This window comes from Lupinus angustifolius, unplaced genomic scaffold (assembly GCF_001865875.1).
Source record: "Lupinus angustifolius cultivar Tanjil unplaced genomic scaffold, LupAngTanjil_v1.0 Scaffold_65_27, whole genome shotgun sequence".
In the NCBI taxonomy this organism is placed as follows: domain Eukaryota; kingdom Viridiplantae; phylum Streptophyta; class Magnoliopsida; order Fabales; family Fabaceae; genus Lupinus; species Lupinus angustifolius.
Window position 1 is genome coordinate 3,007 of NW_017723145.1, and position 19,275 is coordinate 22,281.

Consider the following 19,275-nt stretch of genomic DNA (forward strand, 5'->3'; position numbering starts at 1 on the left):
TGTTGTAAGAGTGGCTCAGATTGGAGTTGTTCCTCCGAGGTTCCGCAATGGTTTCTAATAAAACTCCTGAATTTTTTTAAACATTCATTAAATAATCATTCCTTAGGATTAATTTATATAAGGTTAATTCTCTATTATCCAACAATGAATTATTCGGACAGCACATGATGATCATCCCATAACCGTTTTCTAAGGTTATAACCCCATTAGATCGTATTGCGGTTAATGACAACTATAGAAAGAGCACGAGAGCTTCATGGTATGGTTGCATTTTTCTTGGCCTCACACTAGTAATGCTATCTTGAGCCATAAATTATTACTAATTTATTTATTGGTCCTTTGTCCTAATGTATTTCTAATTACAAATTCCCAATCTTCAACCTAGGAATGGCAACGGGCGGGGCGGGGTCGGAGGCGGATCGGGGTCGGGTTTGCACATACCCAAACCCGAAATTTAAAACCCGAACCCGAATCCAAACTCAACGGGGTTGAAAATAAAAATATTATACCCGAACCCGAAAATGATAAAGTATTAAGGAAAATATGATATTATTTTAGTGTAATTTTTCTCTAACATTTCTATTTTCTCTTGTATTATTTCATTTCTTTTATGTTTGAAGATCCAATAGTATGTAAAGTAAAATTAGAAATTAAAAATAATTGGCAAATGATAGAAATTTCAACTTTAAATTGAATTACCTTACTTCGGGGTGGGTTCGGGTTAGGGTCTTTGCTATACCAAACCCGAATCCAAATGCGAAATTTAAATCCGGGTAAAACCCGAACCCAATCACATCGGGTTTTCCCGTTAAATTCGGGTTCGGTTCAGGCGGGTACCCACGAGTTCGGTTTTTATTGTCATACCTACTTCAACCTTGTCCCTATTCGTTTGTTTACCCGAATCTGACTTATTAATAACATAAATAAAAATAAAAAAATATATATGCATTGACACTATAAAAGTTTTATATATTGATAGTCCATCCTTCACTATTTTTTTAATCATCATTAACTATTAAAAAAAGTAATATAAATGAATGGTAGATGATATACTTATTGTATATAAATCTTTACACTGTCATCATATAAATATTACACATTACTAATAATACACTAACTGAAATTTTGAAGTTGGAGTTCAAATTCACTGGTTTTCAATGTCTTGATTCATAATTATTAACTTTACTTCCTTTAGCAATGTTTTAGAAGGACACTAATTAATCTTCTCCATTTAAATATAAACATTATAAATTGGAATTATGTTATGTTGCTTGTCCAATTAAAACTACACTTGATATATAGAAAGTAAGAAAATATAGAAGGAAGTACTTGCATTCCCCATGGTTATCTTTAACAATAGATTGATCTTACGTTTCTTGTCCGATTGTTATAATTGATGTATAAAAGCATTTTTTCTTCATTCTAAACTCAGATTTTAAAATATTATATCGTTTTTATCTAAACCTGAAATTCTCAACAAATTAATGCAAAGAAAGATCTTGCAATATTAAGAGTGAGTATCAAATTCCATAACCACGACTTCCATTCTCTGTTGGTTATTCTTTTGCCTTCACATAAATACAGCTTTATCAGCCTCATATGTAAGAAATATCGCTCTTAATATTTTTTCCCTCTGAATTGTTTTTCTGTAATTTTTTATGATAAGGTATCCTGATTATGTCAAACTAATTGTTCGGAATGTATTAGGTCAAGTGAATATATAATACACTAATCACCATCCTTGGTGGTCAATTTAGTGGTCAAGTGAGAAAGAATTACATAATACCATTTTGGCGCTAATAATCCAGTATTGGAGGGTCCACTACTAGGTATTTTTATAGGATTTAAGTTCTATATTATATATTTTTATTCAATGTGGACTTTTTAGCTTGGATGGTCCAAACCATATTAAGATCAGTTCAGGCGGAACTTACCTGGGCGAGACTTACAAGGGTGGGTTAGAACTACTTGTTTTTCTTCTTTTTAAAATTTTTGAGACCTTTGGCTTTGTAATGAGCATTAGGTGAAGATTGTTTTTAAAACATAATAGTATTATGAATTTATAATAAAAATTAGATAATAAATATTTGTGTTATAAATTTTGAACAAAAAAAATAAAACAATGTTTATAATATAAAATATTTATAAATTAGAATAATGTTATAAAGTGAATCATTATATTATTCATTCTATTTTGCAGGATGTCTCTTGGGCACAAGAACAAAATAGTATATCAAATCAAATGAGGAGAAACATTAAATCATATAAATTTTACTTTTCCTTTCTTAATTGTGTATTTAACTAGATTTAACTTTTACATTACAAAACAATAATACAAGAAAAATAAAGTACAACATAATTGTTTATCGTAAAGAATTCTACACAACAAAATTTAACCCGTATTAGTTCACAATGAATATATTGGTAATGACCATACAAAAGACCTTTGTACATAAAGTAAATAATATTGGTCATATATTATGATAGTGATTATACTTTAACAGATAGAGTTTTGTTGCTTCTGAACTTGAGTATATGCTATCATTTCTATAAATTAACAATGTTTTTTTTATATTGTTAAAAGGTTTATATATGAAACTGAAATAACAAATTATATTGTGTTAGGAAGTGAGAGTCCAATATGAAGGATGTATTTAATAAATGATTTATGTTAAAAATTATATAAATGGATTTGACATCACATCTTAACTCAAACGTAAGATATTAGATTTATGAGTTTGATTGAATTGAGCATAATAAATATGTTACAATTTTTTGACATTAATATCAAATTATATATATTTAAAAATATATTAAATTGGTCAAAATTTAAATAAATGTTTTTTAAATTATGCGGACCAACTCGCTACAACTTGGAACTCGTTTATAATAAATTTTATCTATAATTTAATATTCATAAATTGTAGTCAAGAGTATAATTTAACCCTAGCCATAAAGAAGCTAACATGACCTAATCTAGAGAGGATCCCAACCCTTGAAGCCATTGGCTTTGGTTATTCTTGGTTCTATAATTTTTCTCGCTTAAAAAACTTGATTTGACTTAAGTTACTCTTGACTCGACACAAATCATTCATTTTGTAGATAATTGAAGAACTTACTGAAAACCGGGCTTTACATTTTTTTTTCGATAAGGAAAAATGTATTAAAAGGAGCACAAGGGGTACCCACCCAATACAAGAAAAAGATCAATTAGTGATCTTCTTAGAACTTAGAATGATACAGACTTTTAGGTCCATACACCAATTTTCAAAAGATAAAGAAGACATGTTTTTTGTAACATTGATAAACCAAATCCAAGATCTAGTTTGAATTAAATCAAATAAATACACAAAGCTTAGAGTCTTCTCTGAAAAAATTGCTTCATTTTGCATAATCCAAATAGACCAAACCACCGTAAACCAAAGCAATCGCCACAGATTAGCATTAATTCATCTTCCAAGTGAGTCGTGAAGATTGAAAAGGTCAAGAATTGTAGATGGAAGTGTACAAGGAATCTGCAGCCAAGAGTAGAACTTTTTCCAAACACTTGCAACAAAGTCACAAGATATAAATAGGTGATCAATAGACTCAACATGATTATTGCATAACGTACAAGTCATATCGCTAATCATGAGAATAATATTTCGTTTAAATAGCTCATCCTTCGATGGAAGCCTTCTTCTCAGCAACTTCCAAACAAAGCAACAAATATTTGAAGGAACACAGTTAATCCAGCACTTTTTTAAAACGTTACCTAAAGGAGAAGATTGTTGATTCAACTGAGTCAAGTAGGCATATTTAACCACATAATCACCATAGCCATCTAACCCCCATTTCCAAGTATCCAAAGAATTCCTTTTACAAGAATGGTTATGAATCAAAACATACAAATTCGTAGCAAGAGTCTCCTTTCTACCAAATAAGCTTCTCCTCCAAATACAATCCCAGACCCAGACTTCCTCATCCCAATGGCCGTTGTCACCCACCCAAGCATTCTGGTTTTGAGCAAGGTTGAACAATCTGGGATAAACTACCTTAAGGCTCTGAGTGCCAACCCAAACATCATGCCAGAAGAGAGTTTGAAGACCATTCCCAATTTCTTTCCAGACATTATCAACAAACCAGCCGTCTCCTTCTCCAGTAGAAGATCCCACTTTCCCCAAATCCTTCCACCATCTCAAGGCAGAATTATTGCTATAAACACTAAAGTCAGTACTATATTTTGAATTTACCTTGACCCAAAAAGCCTCACTTTGCTGAAGTCTACGCCATCTCCATTTCCCCAAAAGCACGTCATTAAATCGAGAGAGATCTCTAACACCGAGCTCCTTTGGTTTGCAAACATCCGCCCAACCCACCCAAGCAACACCTTTACCACCTCTCTTATTCCCCCAAAGAAATTTCCGTTGCAAGCTAACAATTTTAGATAAGACTTTCTTTGGGGCTTTATAGAGATATTGGACATATAAGTAGGGATATTGGATAACACTGAATTCAGCAGAATTAATCTCCCTCCAACAGTAATGAGTTTGCATTTTCATGCAGCCAACCTCTTTGAAATCACCTTAATCATACCCTGCCAAGTAGACATTTTCCTTGGATTTGCCCCTACAGGAATACCCAAGTAAAGAAAAGGGATAGAACCAACCTTACAATACAGAAAATTAGCCGCTGCTAAAATAGATGACACCGATAACTTTAAACCAAATAAAGAGCTTTTGTTTGAATTGACCTTCAAACCCGAAACTAACTCAAAACATCTTAAGATTATCTTCAAACACCAAAGGTTGTTATCTGATAATTTGCAAACAATAATAGTATCATTCGCAAACTGAAGATCACACACTTCAACATCACCTCGACCAATTTTGAATCCGTCAAAAACACCAATGGATCTAGCTCTTCTAACCAATCCAGCAAATCCTTCCGCTACCATAAGAAACAGGAAAGGCGCCATAGGATCCCCCTATCTAATACCTCTTGAAACAGAAAATTGCGCCGTTAGACTTCCATTAATCAAAACAGACATAGATGTTGAGGAAAGACAAGCATTGAACCAACTCCTTCATTTATTTGAGAACCCAAACCGACTAAGCATGTAGTCTAGGAAAGTCCAATCCACTGAGTCATAAGTCTTCTCAAAGTCAACTTTAAACAAGATACAACCATCCCCATTTTTATTTGCAGAATGGATTACCCCATTAATCACCACAACCGCATCCAAAATATATCTGTCGTGAACAAAAGCTGATTGAGAAGGAGAAATTAGAGAACTCATAACACCTTTTCGCCTACCAGCCAAAATCTTCGAAAGGATTTTATACAAAGATTCAACTAGAGAAATCGGCCTGTAGTTCTGGATTTTGTTCGGATTCTTCGTCTTTGGAATCAAAGCAATAAACGAAGAATTCAAACCTTTTGGGATCTTTCCATTTGCATGAAATTCTTGGATAAAAAGAATAATATCCTCTTTAACCACCTCCCAAAAATCTTGGAAGAATCTGAAGTTAAAGCCATCTGGACCAGGACTCTTGTCACCTGCACAGCTCCAAACCGCCTTTTTAATCTCCTCTTCCAAAAAAACCGCATCCAGATCGTGAAGTTGATTAGCACTCAATTTGGAAAAATCTATCCCATCCAAAGTCGGTTTAATCGTAGGCCCCGTAGAGAACAAATTTTTAAAGTAATTTGTTATCCCATTCCTCAAAATCGAGTCTTCCTCAAGCCACACATCGTTAATCCAAAAACCTATGATCTGATTTCTCCGCCTTCGATTATTAATGCAAGCATGAAAATAGCTAGTGTTTGCATCCCCCTCCTTCAACCACCTACTCCTCGACTTTTGCCTCAATAAGTTATCCCTCAAGTTTGTTGTTTTCCACCACTCAACCGAAAGCTTCTTGCAAAGAGATAGCTGATCTGAATCCAACACCGAACTCTCACCCAAGATATCTAATTCTTGAATATCCATAGACAATTTAGCCAAATTAGTATCCAAATAACCAAAAGTCTACTTATTCCAAACCTTTAAAGCTTCTTTTAAATACTTCAATTTTTCCTTCATAATGTAAGCCCTCCTCCCGGAAGCCCCTGCCTCATTCCACGCTTTTGAAACCAACGGAGCAAAACCCTTATGATGAATCCAACAGTTGTTGAACCGGAAAGGAATCAGACCTTTTTCTAACTTCCTCTGTCTTAAGATAATCGGACAATGATCGGAGAAATCTCTATTCAATGCCCATTGTGCTGTGTCTGGCCAATTCAAAAATCACCCTGCTGATAAGAGAAACCTATCAAGCCGACTCATAGCACCACTTCCAGAATGGTACCAAGTAAAATTTCTCCCAATTAACGGTAAATCCACCAATTCCATCTCTCTAATCCAGTGATTGAAACAATGGATATCTCTTTTACAACTCCCCTACACCTCCTCTCCTTTTAGACATACTTCTAACAGAGTTAAAATCACCAAAATAACACCAAGCTATGTCACCCAGATTCATCTTTAATTGCAAGAGTTCTTCCCAAAGAAGCTTTTTATGAGATAATAAACAAGGAGAGTAAATATTAACCATACAACAATTTACCTGACCATCCATCCAAGTTCCAGTAGTGGTCAGAAACCCAGTGCCTGCGTAAGAGTTGGATTTGTGAAATTTGTTGAGGTCCCATATGCTCAAGATACCACCCGACCTTCCAACCGATGGACTGAAGTCCCAAGCACAATCAGAATTCCCCCAAAGATCGACACACAACTTCTCATCACACTGCTCAAGTTTTGTTTCTTGGATGCCAATGAAATCCACACAATTATTTTTAATAACCCCTTGCACATTTCTTCTCTTAACACTACTCCCTAACCCCCTAACATTTAAGGAAAGATAATTCATTGAATATCTTATGCGCCCCCTTGAATAGGATTTGCAAAACCAATCCTATCCCTCTTTTCTAAAACTTCAATTTCGTTTATCATCACACTATCCTCCCCATCAAAAGTGACGCCCAATTTTTTCCCCAATTCCCATATCTTTGTAGCATTTTGGGTTTCACCACAAACAGGAGAAGCATTCGTGTGCCAGGAATTAGACAAGGATAAAGGTTCTTCACACAAAGACTCCAAAACCGTAGAATGAATTGTATTCTCAAGAGGCACTTCAATAACATCATCATTTTGTTGTCTTTTATGGAGCTCTTTCTTCTTTAACCTCCTACCGTTTTTTGATCTTAAGGATGTAAGCATTTGATTCGGCATATTCAACAACACCTTGGGAGTTTTTTTCTTCTTTTTTTTGACCTCCCCTTCTCAACAGTACCAGCGAGAGTGACATGAGAATTAGAAAAATTATTACTACTAGAATTAGTAGAGTGAATTGCCTGAGTGGATAGAGAGTCCAACATGAAGGAAGGCCTATCCTTTTGGGCTTGGCCAAGGAGGCCCTCTTCCCCCACCATTTCGTGTTCCACATCAAGCAAAGGGGACCCCCTTTTTAAAATTCTCATATGCACGTCACTTTTTAAATTAACGCAGCTTGGGCTAATAGAATGATTTTTTTGACTTAAAAACTGAATGGGTCCAACAACACTTGGCCCAATATCAGTTAAATCAATGTGTAAGGTCCCTTTACCTTTTCTTAATCTCTCCTTCTCCCAGCCGCCTACTCCCTTACTTCTTCTTTCTCACACCCCATCTCTTTCAAGCTATGAATGTCAACCCTGTCCCGTCACAAGGAACCAAGGTGCCCAAATTGGTGTTTGAAAATTCCTTTCCCCTACCCCGCCGTATCTCCCTCTATAAAGCTGCTAGAGATGAGTTTCCTTCCTACCTTCGTACCCTTCTTTTTGCATCTCCCAATACGGTCAGGCTGTCCTTTTTCAGAGGACACAGTCTGTGTGCCATGTCATCATCTTCACCAACCGAGGATGAATCCTCCCTCCCACCGTTTTCACTCTCCGGCCACCATTCTCCATCTTCTGAGTCACTCGAGATTGGGGTTGTGACATTGTTCCTCAAAGATTGTAACAAGTTCCACTTATTGTAATCCTCCACAAAAACCACTTCTTCAATCATTCTAATCTGCCATTCCCTGTCTCCAATGATAATATTTTGGATATTATCTATGTTACTCAGATTGCTGCAAGCCACTAAGCATCGAGCAAAATCCAATCTCTCCCTGTTTTCTGAAGCTTCATCAAGTCGGATGAACTCGCCAACATAATTGGTTAATAGTTTGAAAAACTCAATCGACCAGGCATGGAAGGGGACACCCAAGATTCTGATCCACACCATTCTGTCGAGAGGATAAATTGAAGGGTTCCAGTTTTTAACCTCCTTGAAGATCAGTTTCCACCATTGTTCATTCTCATTAAAGATTTGTCGAACATCCTTCTGCCCTTCAGCTCTGAGAATGAAACTTTTCCCTCCCAATGAAATTGTCTTCACAGAGAAAATACCTTCTCTATTCAAAGTCTGCTGCAAGGTATGCACATCCTCCCAATTGAAAAGCTCTCATACTAGCTCAGATTTTAGATTATCAATAGTGTCTTCTGGAACATAATAATGTAGCGTTTTGTCTCTGTTTGAGCATGCTGAAACATGATTTTGCTTGTCTTTTAAGAGGACTTCCTTCCAAGAGAGCTTTTTTCCATCTTTGCTTATGATTCTAGCATGGTTCACTCAGAAATTTGGAACCATTTTTGAAGTTACATTTGTTCTATAGTTACGATCCTCTTTTCTTTTGAATATGGGACTATTAATTTTAAGTTTGTAGCTCCCAATCCACACTTGCTCAAGTGCCTTCAGAAGTTTATCATCTTCAACAAACTGTTTAAATCTCACGAAACCAAACCTGTTACCTTTTTTATCTCTTCTTTGTGGGATAACAACATCCCCCACACTTTCCCATTTACATGTTATAACTTATGCTCTATTCAATCTTCTATTTTATTTCTTCTGATCTCTAAGCTATAACAATTTTAATATTATTATTTTCTTCTCAGTGGCGTGAAGAACATTAACAGAACTGGTTCAACCATGGTGGAGATTTGTTTAACAGAAGATATGCAACAAAGAACACAAGATCAATATTTGTTTAACAGAAGATATGAAGTGGAAATTGTATGCAGGAAAAGAAATAACTGATACACCAGCAATATTTTAATGGTACAATTTATTTTACAATCTGGAATGGTAACATATATGCTGTGAAAGCATTAGATGGATCTCTAGTTTGGAAACAGAACATTGAGAAGTTAACAGGAATAAGTTATAATGGTTTTATTTCTAATGCTAATTCCACATTTTCAAGAGCAACACCAACTTTAGCTGGTGAAGATTTACTTGTTTTTGGAATATATGGCCCTGCTGTGGTTATTTCTCTTAATAGAAACAATGTGAGCTTGTGTGGATGACCCAATTGGATAACAATGCTAGAAGTGTTATGACCATGTCTGGAACATACTATAAAGGGTTAGTATACTTTTACTAGGACAATTTTCATCAAATTATACTTATTCGTATGCCAATACTTTTTTACCATTAAATTCCAATGGTGAAAATTTGATTATTAAAAAATGATCTAAGATGCTATACAAAAACTTGTACATGTATATGTAAGCACATAAATGTATATGCATATATATATATATATAAATAAATAAGCACATAAATGTATATACTAGAATAGAGAATACATATAAGCATTAGAGATGAGCTAGGACTAGGGTAAGGCTTGTCGACCTTAAATGTGGGTTATATTATTTTTTGAAACCTAAACTCAGTCCTAGATTTGAAGGCTAATTTAACCTCAAATATCGATCGGATATCTTTGAACTCGAACCTAGACCCAATTAAATATAATGCATACTTCTTTTAGATAAAATATTCTCAATATTAATTATTATTATGAGTAGATAATTTTGACATATCAAATAAAATATGTGTATATATTTTGATAATCATTTACATATGTGATGAAAAAATTAAAGAATTAATAATATTTTAGACGACCAAAGATATATCATTATTCTGCACATAATTGAATATTCACATACAAATATGATAAATGGGTTACCATATGACAAGTCAAATTGAGTTGTGCTTGTCCTTTACCCAATCCTAAATATTAAATTGGATTTCTTCATTTCTTACACAAATGGGGATGTAGCTCAAATGGTAGAGCGCTCGCTTCGCATCTCCACATTGTTTTTAAACTATTTTTATATGGATAATTTGTTTACTTCGTTGTTGCCTAACCTCAAGCACATTACTTGCTCATGTTTTATCACACTTGTATTTCTCATCTTGTGAGGTTTTCATCGCATTCATAGCTTTCTTTATTGTGAGGTTTGTCATAACTTGTCACACTGAACTAACATTCTTCGTTGCTCTCTTTAATGTTTTGTTCCATTGCATTGTTCATTGCTTTGTTTATTGTGTCCATAAGAGATATATAAAGTTACTAAAAAAATATCATCACCTTGTAAATAAATAAAAGTTTTTTTGGCTAAAGGGTGTATTTTGGTAGTACATTGAAATTTGTAGAAAGGTATTAAAAAAATTAAAACAAATGTAGCAAATTGGGATTCAAGTAATACCAAATACAGGTTCAATTCAATAAATATAAGTAACCCACAAACAATTGGACTCAATTGGTGCATAAACAAACAAGCTTGAGATGGAACCTAAGGAGCACATCTGTTGTCTCATAATTAGTACCACTTCATGTGTCATGATCTTGTGATCAGTTGAAAAAATATATTTAAGTTAAAATTTATTTTTTAAATATTTTTCTGACTATTCTTAGCTTATGGCACATAGAATAACACTAATTGTGGGACAACAGATGTGCACCCCAAACTAGTTGATGAGGCATGATTATTTTTTGGGTACTACCAAATGTATCCCCTCACCCTTTGAGTAAGGAATTAATCCATATTGGGGTGTAGACTCTCCTTCCTAACAAGTGTTACTATAGGAATCAAACACTTAACATTTTGATCATCCTAGAATTTAGCGAGACCTTACCCCACTAAATCAACACCTTCTTGGTAAGGATGATTGAATCTAAGATAAAGGTCAGTATTGTTTAAATTGGTTTTTTAACCTATGATAAGTTACTTGAATATTTTAATTCGTTTGTATTACTTATATTTAAGAGTTGATGATGAATAGTGAATGATATAATAATAGTAAAAAAATTACAATATCAGCACATGCATCATTTTCTCTCTCTTATTTACCTTTTTTAAATGTTGTTTAAACATTAATTCGTTCTATAAGGTTTTGTTTGAGAGTGTGGTTTTAGATTGGAAGAGAATGAATGACTTTAAAAGGCTTCCCCTTGTTTGGAAATAGGATGAAGAAGATGAAAAGATTTTGGAGAGTTTCTCAAACCCTCCAAAACCCTCGATGTGCATATTTTTAAAGTTCACTCAATTTGAGGTTTTTTTGGAGATAAAGTGTGAAAATACCTAAATATTTTTTGTAATATGATATAATTATTATTATTGTCTATTTCTTATTGTTACTTACATTTTTAAAGGAAAAATAAAAAATATTCTTACATTATCATTAGTTTAATCTGCCTATCCAAATTTCATACTACTAAATAAGGGAAATGATTGTCTTCCATTTCTTTTCTTTTCCTCCCCTTTCTAACCCTTTGACCATTCTCCTTCTATTTCTCTCATAACTTCCAAACAAAGCATAAATGGTTTTGAGGATTCTAATTTCATGAAGAATTGAATTTATAATTGGAGATGTAGTGGTCACAGCTGAAAGTGCATTGACATCAACTAGGGGTGTACCAAGTGAATTGAGTGCAAAAATACTTCTATAGATATGCTATGTAAATCCCTCTAAAATCCGCTGCCATCCAGAAATATGAAACTTCTTGATGATATTCATAGAGAACCAAGTTTTAGTTGATTAGACGAGTTTCTTATTTCAATTATCTTTTGTCATTAATGTTTGTATATCAATTTCTCCTCTAATGCTTTTCATTCAGGACATAACAAGTCAAGAGTGGTGACTTGCAATTAATTCTAACCCAGGTTGTATACACGAATAATAGGAGAAAGGATGACGTTGGAGGAGAACAATGAGAGTTGATGTAAGATAATTGAAAATTTAGAAACATAGGCCTTGTTTGGGAGTATGGTTTTAGAGGACAAAGGAAGGGATGACTTTGGAAAGTCTTCCTCTTGTTTGAGAGTTGAATTAAGGAGAGGGGATGACTTTGGAAAGCCTTCCCCTCATTCTTATGAACTAAGAATAAAGTTCAAGTATATCTTGAGAAATCGTCTACTATAACAAGAGCATAGTAGTTACCACCATAACTCTTGGTCCTTGAAGGACCAAATAAGTCCATGTGTAGTAATTGCAATGGTCTATTAGAAGAAACCATATGATTAGGTTTGATAAAAGTGTTTGTTTGTTTACCCATTTGACAAACACTACATAGTTTGTCTTTAAAAAACTTCTTTTTGGGTAAACTAACAACTAAATCTTTCTTAATTAGTTTATTCAAATGATCCATATGAATATGAGAAATTCTCCTATGCCAAAGCTATGCATCATCATTATTATTATTAGCAACTAAACATTTTATTGGTAAAGAAGAATCTATGTCAATCATATAAATATTATTTATTCTCTTAACAATTAGTTTAGAGTTATTAGCATCCTTATTTTTGATGATGCATTTATCCAGGTAGAATGTCACATGAAATCCTTTGTCGCATAGTTGACTTATGCTCAACAAGTTGTGCTTGAGTCCTTTGACATATAATACTCCTTCTATAGTTGTTGAAGGTGGCTTACCAATTCTACCAACTTCAAGTATTTTTCCTTTATTGTTATCACCATATGTGACATAGCCTTTGTCCCTTGGAGTAAGGACAAAGAACTTCTCTTTGTCGTCCGTCATGGCTTTGAGCAGCCCTGTCCAAGTACTATAAATTGTTGGCAACTCTCAAACACAAGTTGTGCTTGAGTCCTTTGACATATAATACTCCTTCTATAGTTGTTGAAGGTGGCTTACCAATTCTACCAACTTCAAGTATTTTTCCTTTATTGTTATCACCATATGTGACATAGCCTTTGTCTCTTAGAGTAAGGACAGAGAACTTATCTTTGTCGCCCGTCATGTGCTTTGAGCAACTATTGTCCAAGTACCATAAATTGCAGGAGGCTCTCAAACTTTCATGCAAAACATGTTAAGTAATATTAGGTACCCAATTTTCTTTGGGTCCTACATGGTTAGCATTTTTCTCAACCCATCTATAATGACCTAAGGGTACACCATGTTTTCTAATCATGTAAGTGTTTGGTGTATACCCATGGTTTTTACAATAAGTTCATATGGGATGATGCTTATATATCCTAGATTTATTGTTGTTATTCTTAAAAGCATGGATACTTTGTTTTTGAAAGTTTATCTTTGTTGAGACATTCTGATTCTTCGAATTTTGGTTTTCAGAATAGCCAAGACCTCTTCAGTCTTTAGAATAGCTCTGGACATTGATAATCTTGTCCATATCTTTGCTACTATTGTTTACCTTATTTAGTTCAAGATTTAACATTGAAATTTTCTTTTCAAGAGTAATGCAATTTTATCATGAAGACGATGATGGTTTGTTTCTGAATGCTTCTAACTTAGTTTGTTGTTTTAAAAATAGTTTGGTGAGTTTGACATATTCATCATGTAAATCATTAAATGCGGTTGCAATTCAGAAAAATAAAATAGGTTAGATTCATTTACCTCTTCATCATCAGAGTGATGAAATGTCATGAGAGAGATATGTTTGTTCTTCATTTTCTGGTTCAAAGGCGGAATTGGTATCATTATCTTCCCAAGCTATGTAAGTTCTTCGTCCAGTCTTCATTTCATTCTTATCCTTGAAGGCATTCCTCTTCAGAATTGGACAATCCATTTTCATATGACTAGACTTGCCACATTCAAAGCATGTGAAGTTTTGGTTTGAAGTGGATGCGTCATTATTCTTGGTAAATTTCTTCATTTGTCTAGTTTTAGTGCCTTTGTTCGTTTTAAGAAATTTGTTGAACTTCTTTACAAACAAACTCATATCTTCCATCTCTTCCTTTTTCAGATTCATCTCCTAATGAATCATATCTATCCACTTTTGCCTTCAGATAGATATTTTTCTTCTTATTCTTCTTCTTTTCTTGCTCTTCATGTTGTTCAAGCTAACTGAATTTCAATTCATGTTCCTGCAATTTTTCAAACAAAGCAGTCAGGGACATTTTTGATAAATTTTTCTTTTCAGAAATGGCTGTATTTTGGTTGCCATGTTCTGGTAAGTGATCTTAGAATTTTTAAGTTCAAGTCACTATTTCATAAAGTTTTTCCAAGTGCAATGAGATGATTTATAAGGTGAGTAAATCTCTTTTGTAAATCAAGTATTTTCTCTCCAGGCTTCATACGAAACATTTTGTATTCTTGGGAAAGAGTATTTAGTCTTGACCTTTTTACCTCATCGGTTCCTTCATGTGTGGTCTCTAAAGTATCCAACATTTCTTTAGCAGATTTGCAGTTTGATACTCTAAAAAATTCATCAATACTGAGTGCAAAAGTGAGGATATTTTTTGCTTTTAGATCATATTGCACTTTTTTCTTGTCTTCTTCATTCCATGAGGATTTCGGCTTCACTTCCCTCACACTGTTGATAAATGTGAAAGGTTCATATGGTCCTTCCTCAATTGCATTCCAAATGTCTATATCTTTGTGAATTAAGGATTGAATCCTTATGAGAGTATTCTCCAAACCTTCTTGACTGAACCAAGATTATAAGTTCTTATTAAGAACCAAATTCTTGTGGTGAGCATCACTTTGGCTTATCAAAACCTCTAGTATTGTGGCGCCTTCACCTCAAATCTTATTCATCTTCTTTTATCCAAATTTCATATTTCCGCTGCCTATTTTATTCTCAAAGCTCTAGTCAACTGTGAGCTTGGTCAAGCACCAACCAAGATAGATCGTGCAAGAGCCTTTTATCCAAGAGGTTCACATCACTTTCTATCAAATACGCTGTTAAACATAACTCATCAAGAATACGTTGTTGACGTTACACACATTGACAACGCTTGCTTTAGTATGCGTTGTTGATGTTCTTCCACTTTGTTTTCAACAGCGTTGTTCAAAATTGCATTGTTGAATGACCGTTGTTTATTACGATATTTGGAGTAGTGCAAAGCCATCTCTTCCCTTCCTTTCCCCTCCAAAACCTCACTCCCAAACAAAGCCTAACGATTTGTTTGCGGATTTGATTTTGGAGGGGAATGAAGGGAAATGAAAGACTTAAAATTCATCTCACAAGTGTATTTCACGGCTCTCAAGCCTTCCCCTCCCTTTCCTTGCCCTCTAAAAACCAACGTGGAAACAAATCGTTAGGCTTTGTTTGGGAGTGAGGTTTTGGAGGGAAAGAGAAGGGAAGAGATGACTTTGGAAAACATTCCCCTTGTTTGAGAGTTGGATGAACGAGAGGGGAAGGTTTTGGAGGATTTCTCAAACCCTCTAAAACCCTCAATTTGCCTATTTTTAAAGTTTCCCCATTATTGTAATATTATATAATTATATTAAAACCCTCTAAAACCCTTGTTTTAGTAATATTATATAATTATACATTATTGTCAATTTCTCATTGTTAATTACATTTTTAAAAGAAAAATAAAAAATATTCCAACATTATCATTACTTTACCCTTCTTCATCTGAATTTCATACTCCCAAACAAGGGAGATAATTTCTTTCATTTTCACTTCCCTTCCTCTGTCTTTCTCACCCTTTGATCCATCTCATTCTCTTTTCTTCATAACTCTAAAAAAAAAAGCCTTACAGTTGCAATATGGAAAAAAATGAAGTAGGTGATGGATCTCTGTTAGGTATCAGTGGCCTAGGAACACCTAGAGGGGGTTGAATAGGTGTAGTGGTTATCGATCACCGCTTCTTGAACCAAAACCCAACTGTTGGAAAAAACCCAGTTAATCGATTAACAGCAAGATTTAATCGATTAACTATTATACATTACAGAATGATCAGACAGACAATTTGCACTGTAATTAAAATAGAATTGAACATATATACAGATATTTTTACGCACAATTATTAAGCATATGGCAGTAAACAAATATCCCGAATTTCAATTACATATTCAATTTATAACAGCAAGAAACTTAAAGAAGATAAAGAGAGAAAGAATAGTGTACAAAAGATTTTTATCCTGGTTCGTTTGCGGTCCACTACAAACTACATCCAGACCTCCCCTTCTGGTTCAGGGAGATTTTATTTCCTCACAATATTGAAATATGGATACAAACACCAATTCAATTACAAGCACATATGACGCTCTTTTCTTGAAATCTAGGACATCTAAATCCTTGGTTTGACTCTACCCTTCACTTGAGAAAACCTTTCTCGCGAAACAAGCCCAGACAAGATTCTTGTCCTCAAATCAAGACCTCCTAGCCTTGGTGAAGAACCTCAATCTCTGTGGTGATCTCACATCAAGAGACAAATCCAGAATACACAAAAAAACACATTAAACAACAAGATATACTAAGCACAATAATGCTCAGAATATAACATGAAAAAAACTCAAAGATTAACCCTTTTACTAACCACTTAAGCCAGCAAGATTCAAATGAGTTAATCAAATGCAGTATACAGATAATTTCTCTCTAACAATATCAAATGCATGAGCATGTGAGCAAGATAAGAATGTACACAAAACAGCAAGCATATGTTAACAATCAAAACAACATTATTTCTCTCTTCTCACGCATGCAATCTCTCTTGCAAAAACAGTAAAACAAGTATGGAAAATGCTCTCTAAATAGCCCTATACAATAGAATGCAATGCTATGGTTCTCTGAACGTTGCCTCTTATTTATAGCATAGAGAATAGGCGGTTACATTCGTTGCAAAATAGTTTAAACAGTTAAACCAGATTTCAGTTATAACAAATAACATACTAGTTACTCGATTAAGACTCTTCGTTAATCGATTAACGAAGCAAAAGAATGACACAAAATACATTTCAAATAGAAAACACACATTTAATAGAAAATCAGTTGCGTTAATCGATTAAGTTACCACGTTAATCGATTAACTGAAACATTTATGCATATGTTTCAAAAAGGTAAACTTCTCATAAGTTATGCACAATATATATACATGTTCTACTAATTATATTATGCCTAATATGAACATATAATATGTATGATAGATGCATGAACATACAGTTAACTAGATGATATATCTCATGGATTTGATATGACAATTAAGATGGCTTAAGAGACTAGCACCTAGGTTCACCTAACCTATTCTCACTTACTACGACACACATTCCAAACTACTTAGATTATAGACTCAAATTACGTCCTAGTCTAGATATGACCAAATGAGCATAAGACATGTTGATTGTTGAGTCATCTTTAAGCTTTGATAGAACCTTGTCTTCATCAAAACATAGGCAAAGACATGCTAGTGCTATCCTTGACACTTTGCACTTTCAATCTCATCCATAAATATGTTTTGTCCGCTTAATGGAGTTGGTTCAAATGGATTGAACCCAACCTTTTCTTCAAGAATGATGCAGACATTTTTCAATAAATTTTGCTTAAGAAATTCAATATATGTGCCCTACACAACATAATCACCATAAGTAATTAATTAAACTTGATTCTTACTCCACATTAAATTGGTGTCATCATTACATATGATATATTTTGTTTGGTATAACCAATAGTATCATTCACTTTATGGGTGAGGAATTAATCTTCTTGGAATGTGTGATTGTCCTTTCAAATAAGTTTTACTATCAGAAATCGAACATTTCACTTTTAACCTAATAAGATAATTGATGATTTAGTAAGGTCTTATATTTCTATATATACATTTGTTGTTATAATACCATATGATATGTTGAGACCATTAAAATCCAACAGCCCAATGTATGATGGAATTTGATAGTTGTGTATCTAGAAATGATGGATGTCTTGATTCAAAGTGTGTAAAATTTCATTCAAAACCATAATGATACTCCATATGAGCTTCATTATTTTAGTGGGATACCATTTTAAGAGTGTGTAAAATTTCTTTCAAAATCATAATGATACTCCATAAGAGTTTCATTATTTTAGTGGGATCTGTTACTTTCTGCATTTTATCTATTCAAAAATAATTTTCATCAATCTTAAAATGTTTTTTTTTGGATATTCTTCATCAATGTTATAAAGTTGATGTATAAGAAGTACGGAAGAAGTAATAATGTGAATATTCGTTTTTATTTATTGTGGATATTAAGTTAAGATCCTCTTCATTAATGGAGAGATAAATCTTTTAAATTATAAAGAAAAATTATCTTTTAATGATACATTTATCATTATAAACAAAAGGAGAAACAAACACTTATCTTCCGTACTTCTAATAATAAAATTACACTTTTATCATTATAAACAAAAGGAGAAACAAACACTTATCTTTCTAATAATGACATTTTTGTTGGTGGATATTGTGGTAGGAAAGGGGTGGGGTTAGGCCTTTTTTTTTTTTCTGTAGATAGAGTAGGTCCTTTTTTATTTTTCAATACATAGAGTTGGTCCATCTTTATTTTTCAATACATAGAGTTGGTCCTTTTTGAAGCTTCTAGGTAACTTTTGAAAATAAAATGAAAATTTCACCCCTCGTCCAATATAATTTATGCAAGGATAGTACTTTTTTGGAGAACAAACTATCAATTTGGACTCAAGTTTTGGACTTTGGCGTCTAACGAATCAAACTTTAAACAAATTCTCAATCATATATTTACTGGCTATTTGAGTTACCTTTACTCAATTCGACATAACCACATAGGTCACCCATAACCATAGCACCAGAGGAATCCGTATATTTACTTTATTTAAACTTGGACATAAAATACAATACGTTAATGTTTAATACGAACTTTTTTAGGGGAATGTTTGATATAAACTTAAACTACTTTGATTCAAAGTATAACTTCTTTAAGCAAAATCTTCTCTAAACTAAGTAAATTATGTTAGAAGTTAAATGTAATGTTAATTTAAAAATCTTAATAACAATAATATATTTTAATGATATTAGAAGTTAATGTAATCTTATGTTAGAGGTTTGTCAACTCACAAAAAGCAAAACTAAGGAAAGGCCAAAATCAATCTCACATCACATGCAACAAATTCCCCCAACCTTTCAAATTCTTGAATTCCTTAAGCTTCTCCGCACTTACAGTTATAGTGACA

At 33.5% G+C, this 19,275-nt stretch overlaps 1 pseudogene; it reads left to right on the forward strand.

The window, feature by feature from the left end:
- Positions 1 to 225: 225 nt before the first annotated feature.
- LOC109339261 lies at positions 226 to 9,485 on the forward strand (annotated as a pseudogene).
- The last annotated feature ends 9,790 nt before the right edge of the window (positions 9,486 to 19,275 follow it).